Here is a 6,161-nt window from a genome sequence, read left to right on the forward strand (position 1 = left end):
GGCTTTTTTTCCCCTTTGCTAAAGAGAAGGCTTAACTGTTCTATTCTGATGTTTTGTAAAAGTCAAAACATTTCTCTTTTACTAAAACATTTAGAGGCAACTTGGTAAGGTGGGGTGATACATTTCTGTTCTAAATTCCTGGACTGTGTGCTATATATTCCCAAATTACAGATAAATTCACATCTACTTCATATCCTTGATTATTGAGTAAAATTTGACTTAGTCCTGATCAGAAGCCCTGGAATTCAAACTGCAAATTAAGGGTATAACTATCCTATGCTAATTCCTTAAACTGTTTATATTCAGTGTGAGCAGAACATGTAATGAAAGTGATCAGAACGGAGTGGAGACCCACGTGGAAATGAACTGTGCCAAATGCATACCTTGCACCTTATTCAGTGCTTGTCACAGAGCAGGCAGCAAATCTATACATGTTTAATGAATGAATTAACGCTGCCTCACTTTCTAAAGCACCTAAAAGAAATGATCCCCATTTGACACTAGAATGTGTGCCTATTTTCTATCTTTTTTAAAATTTTTTTTTTTTTTTTTTTTTTTTTTTTTTTTTTTTTACTGGAGTAATTTGGAAATACATCATCTGCATTAGTTTTCTCACTGTCGGGACAAAATATCCAAAAAAGCAACTTAAAAAGAAACTGTTTTGGCTCATGTTTTGAAGGTACAGTCCATCATGGCAGAGAAAGCATGGCAGCAGAAGCTTGTGGCAATTGGTCATGTTATATTCTCAGCCAGGAAGTAGAGAGAGGTGAATAATGGTGATCAACTCTCTCTCCTTCTTATAAAGTCCAGGATCCAAGCTCATGAGACAGTGCTCCTACATTTAGGGTAAATTTTCCTATCACATTGAACCCAGTCTGAAATTTCCTTGCAGACATGCACACAGGTCTGTTTCCTAGGTGAATCTACATCTTGTCATCTCAATTGGATCTGGAATCAACAAAGAGATAAGCCATTGCCTCTACCTGAGAGGGAGTTTCTTGATCAGTTTAATTGCAGTGGGGAGATTAACCCTAAATGTGGGCTGCACTTTATGGTAGCAGCCAAGATGAAGGGGAGTCTAAGCAATGAAAAGTTTTTGCTTTTTGTTTCACATTATGCTGACAACAAGTTCATCTACCCTGTTGGCCTCTTGCAGAGGCTGCTGCCACCATTCTTTTGCTGTGATTAGAATCCATCTTGTTTGCCATTTCATCATGGCAAACCAGTCATGAACACCAGTCGCTCATACTCCAGGAAACTTGCAGGCCTCCAGCACCACACTGGGACTGCCGAGGCACCTGGCCTTGTGGATTGAGATGTCATCTGGTTCTCTGCAGGTGAAGACAACCATTGTAGGACTGTGTGGACTGTATCATGTAAACCAATCTCATAAAAGCCTGGGAGGAAAGGGAAAGGAGAAATGTAATTTAATTACAGTCTCAAAAATAAATAATAACAACAAAATCATTTTAAAAAATCTCCTTTCAGTCTGTTTCTCTAGAGAGCCCTAATTAGTATACAGTCTTACTCCACTTGGGCTTCTAGAACAAAGTAGCAAGGACTGGGTGACTTACAAACAACAGCCAGCCACTTCTAGTTTGGGACTCACATGTGAGAAAAGGGCATCAGTAGAGTTGGTATCGATGAGGGAAAGCTGCTTCTTTGTTCATAGAAGGTGACCTGCTGCTGTGTTCTTCATGGTGCTTCTTGGTGCATAGAAGGTGGGGGAAGTAGCCGAACTGTTACAGTGATTGCCTAGCATAAATGAAGTCCTGGGCTTGATCTCCAGCACTGTGTGAACTGGACATGGTGATGCTTACCTGTAATCCCAGCATGGGGGAGGGAAAGGTAAGAGGATCCGAACTTCGAAGTTATCTTTGGATGCTTAGTGAGTCTGAGACCAACTTGGGCTACAAGAGACCCATCTTAAAAAAAGTTCTTTTCAGTTTTGTTCAGTATGTTTGAAGGAAGCTTGCTTTGCTAAGTCATAACTCTTCCACGCAACCTTCAGTCCTGTCAATTTTTTGTATCTGCAAAGGAATGAGATTCCCAGGCTCATTTCTACCAAGCAAATCTCCATAGATGGGAGGATGGATGAGACGCTTTACACAGCTACAATTAGATAAAATAATTTGCATTTCACTGGCAGGAAATGGAATATTGCCACCCATCATAGGATGAGCCTTATTTATTTGGTATTTCAGAGACTTATTCATGAGGGTGCTCTGGGAATGCTTTCAACAATGAAAAATTGTGTAGGATATTGAAATAGCATGGGGAAGTGAGCACTGTTTTATCAGAGGTTTGCCTATTTTCCAGTCATAAAACCAATTTCAAGTAATTTAGAAGTAGTCTTATTGTTAGAATTCATCCTTTCCTATTTGAAGCAAGAAAACCTAACGGGTTCAAAATGAAGATTAATATTCACAACTTCATTACATGGTAAAAGGTTATTAAGTTGATATTGGCTTATTCAAAAGACTGCACAATTTGATACAATAGTTACCCTTTAGCAGAACACATAACTTTCTTATTTTTTTTAATTAGAACATTAAAAATTTGAAACATCTTTCATCCAAAGACCATTTCCTTCCTGAATTTTAAGTGAATGGGATTTTAAAACCATGATGCAAACTACACTATCTGAAAGATTTGTTTTTAAAACTATCTCATGTGGGGACTCTGTAGGCTGATTAAGACATTTAAACATTGCTTACTGACTGAAGCTTTGGCAGGGGACATTCCAGTTTAATGAGCCCCTCTAGAGGCATGAAGATCATACTGTCTAACTTCAGAGTTTATGCTCTGCTTCATGGTCAAAATAATGCACCGAGCACCAACAACCATTATGTTTTAACATAATGGGGATGATCGCAGTGTGGTATCCTTTAAAAGAAAGAGTGTCATTACGCTAAAGCAGAATCTGCATTTCTTCCTAAGGATTCCTGTCATATGATTGCAAAAGCAGTGTTCTTGCTGCTGACTGTAGAATCATCATTTCTTCCCCAATCTGGCTTCAGCTGGACTGTTCCAGATCCTCCTTCCTCACCTTCCCCACTTGCACTTCAATAAGTACAACCCGGAAAGAGAGGGTGCAGCCAGAGTTCTTCAGCTCTGTGCCAACAAGCCAGTGTTCAGAGAAATTAGGCTAATTAAGTTAATAGCAGAGGTGAAAGTGAAGGGTCTTTCATTTGCATAAAAGCAGAGGTTTGGTGCACAATTTGCATTGCTTATGTTACTAATCTTTGGAGTACAATTATGATCTGTATGGGTTTAAATGTCGAGGGGAGCAGAAGGACAGGGGTCCTGGTGAATAATAAGCAAATGGGCTCGGGTAATACATTGTTATATTTTCCTTTAGCTGTGTGATGCTCTCCAGATTCCAAATGCAGATATTTTCTAATCTACTTGAAGACGTGAGAGGGAGGACCTAGTTAAATCCCAAGGGATTTAAATTTGTCAAGTGTGCACCTTATGCTATTTAAGTGGAGGGGAATTCCTGCCCTCTCCCACTGCTGTAATTTACCTGTGTGACACTGTTTACTACTACTAATTTTGCAGCTTTGGAAAATACAGAGTGCCTTCAATCTGCAAGGTAGTGCTGGTATATGGATTCTAATGTAAAGATGATGATTTTTTTCTGTTATAGTCATTTGTTTTCACATTTTATACAGGTTCCACTAATTATCATCATCATGAATGGCAGATGAATCTGTGAACCACATTTATGAATGGAGAGGCACAGGAGGATGCTGATAGGTTCAGACAGAGCCCTTGGCTGTGCCATTTGCAACCTTGAGACGGTTCCTTAGTGAAACTGTAGTCATGAAGGTTTGTGAGTGTCTAAGGCTAGTCTGCAAAAGGAAAGAGAGGAAAAAAAACAATGGACAAGCTACAAAAGGCATTGTGTGTGTGTGTGTGTGTGTGTGTGTGTGTGTGTGTGTGTGTGTGTGTGTGTATGAAAGGGAACAACTGGTAAGAAGCCTGAGTCAATCAGGAATGTTCTAATATGACTGGCACTGTTCCCATTTTCTCCCTTATTGCTCCTGATTGTCATAAAAGGGTTGACAGCTCAGAGTCTTCCATTATTTTAATATGCTAACAAAAGAGCAGTGTTCACACAATTGCTATTCTCTTCACATTAGCACCTAAAGCATTAGATGATCGGATGAGAGGAAATGAAAGTGAAGCCTTCTGAATTATTAATAGGTGTCCTTAGCCTAATGTGTATGTGCAATCTAAAGGCCACTTCCAAGTGTAGTATTTGCTTGTAATAAATTCCAATTTAAAAGAATTACTGTTGAAATGGGCCTGAGAGACACAGCTCACTTAAATAATATTAATTTTAAAAGATTGCTGTAATTTAAAGTAATTCCCTAAACTTCATCTCTACTCTATATATCTCTATGTACACTTATTTCTTTTTCTCAATCTTTCTTCTACATACAAACACACACTCAGTCACTCACTCATGCACACATCCACATAGAGATAATCCTAGTATGTGAAAAAAGCCCAATAATTTCTTCAGGATAAACTAATGCTAGGCAGAATGAATAAGAGGTTTGTTTGATGATGTAAAGATCCTATAAAGACTTTTACTTCATTTGCCCTTGCTGGGGTGGAGGGGATGATCCCCAGCATGATGGGAGTCTTTTGGTTCTTCACTAATTGAAACTTTTTCTTGCCATCCTTAAACATAAACAAAGTTTTCCAAGTCTATAGTACATATTCTCTGCATTTGTCTGTGGCTTTCCCCATGTACAGCTATACCAACCTTCTATACTCGAACTGCCACGGACTCCAGTTTAAAATAAAGAATTCACATTTTTTTTTTTTTGTGGGAAAGTAGAAATTTCTACCTTCTTTGTATTCCTGTGCTCTTATAGTTGAACATTTATTTTCTTAATTTTCAATTGAACATATTTATTTTAGAAATAAATCCAGGGGTTGGGGATTTAGCTCAGTGGTAGAGCACTTGCCTAACAAGCGCAAGGCCCTGGGTTCGATTCTCAGCTCCAATATATATATATATATATATATATATATATATATATATATATATATATATATATATTTGAAGAAATAAATCCAAAGAGAAGATTTTTTTTTTTTTGCCTTAGCTTTTTACTGGAAGCATTTGACCCTACTGCAGGCTTGTATTTCTATGAGCATGGAGGGCAACACGGAAGAGGATAAATAAGTGATGTGGGTGATCCAATGTTGGCCACAGAATCTTCAGAATTATTACCTTTTCTCTATGAATCTCTAAATACATAATTAGCCCAGAAGTAAAGTTAACAATAGTTATAAATATCAAATCCTATCTTTTTATGGAGCTTAATGTTCATACACACACACACACACACACATACACATACACACATGTACACAGGCTGAGATTAGACCTAGGGCCTCCTATATCTTTTACTTGTTGAATGCTCATCCCTACCGATGATCTTTTTCTTGCTTTTTTATCTTAGTTGGGCCAGTGGGTGTTTGAATTTCTGGACATTCTTTTTTTTTTTCATTTTTTTAAAACCTTGTTTCTAATTTCTTTTTTTTATTATTAAGACATTTTCTATTCATTTTACATACCAACCACAGATCCCCCCTCTTCCCTCTTCCTGCCCCCCAGCCTTCCCCCCACCCCCACTCCCATCCCCACATTTTCCAAGTCAAGGTCTCCCATAGGGATTGAGTAGAGCCTGACACATTCAGCTGAGGCAGGTTCAAGCCCCTCCTCGCTGCACCAAGGCTGTGCAAGGTGTCACACCCTAGGCACTGGGCTCCAAAAAGCCCGCCCATGCACCAGGGACAGATCCCAATCCCCCTGCTTGGGGGCCCCGAAACAATTCAAGCTAAATAACTGTGTCCCATATCCTGAGGTCATAGTCTAGTCCTATGGGGGCTCCACAGCTATTAGTTCACAGTTCATGGGTTTCCACTAGTGTGGCTGGTTGTCTCTGCATATCTTTCCATCATAATCTCAATGTCCCCTGCCCACAGAATCCCTCCTCTCTCTCATCGATTAGATTCCCGGAGGTCGGCCTGGCGCCCAGCTGTGGATCTCTGCATCGACTTCCATCAGTAACTGGATGAAGGCTCTATGATGACAGCTAGGGTATTCACTAGTCCGGTCACCAGAGTACACCAGTCCT

The 6,161-nt window shown here is 39.3% G+C and overlaps 1 non-coding gene across 1 annotated transcript; it reads left to right on the top strand.

Moving 5' to 3' along the window:
* The first annotated feature begins 4,949 nt into the window (after positions 1 to 4,949).
* On the top strand, positions 4,950 to 5,024 carry Trnav-aac (transfer RNA valine (anticodon AAC)). The gene has a single exon. It is a non-coding gene; the product is annotated as a tRNA-Val (tRNA).
* The last annotated feature ends 1,137 nt before the right edge of the window (positions 5,025 to 6,161 follow it).

This window comes from Peromyscus californicus, unplaced genomic scaffold, assembly GCF_007827085.1.
Source record: "Peromyscus californicus insignis strain IS unplaced genomic scaffold, ASM782708v3 Scaffold_8__1_contigs__length_139910024, whole genome shotgun sequence".
NCBI classification, from domain to species: domain Eukaryota; kingdom Metazoa; phylum Chordata; class Mammalia; order Rodentia; family Cricetidae; genus Peromyscus; species Peromyscus californicus.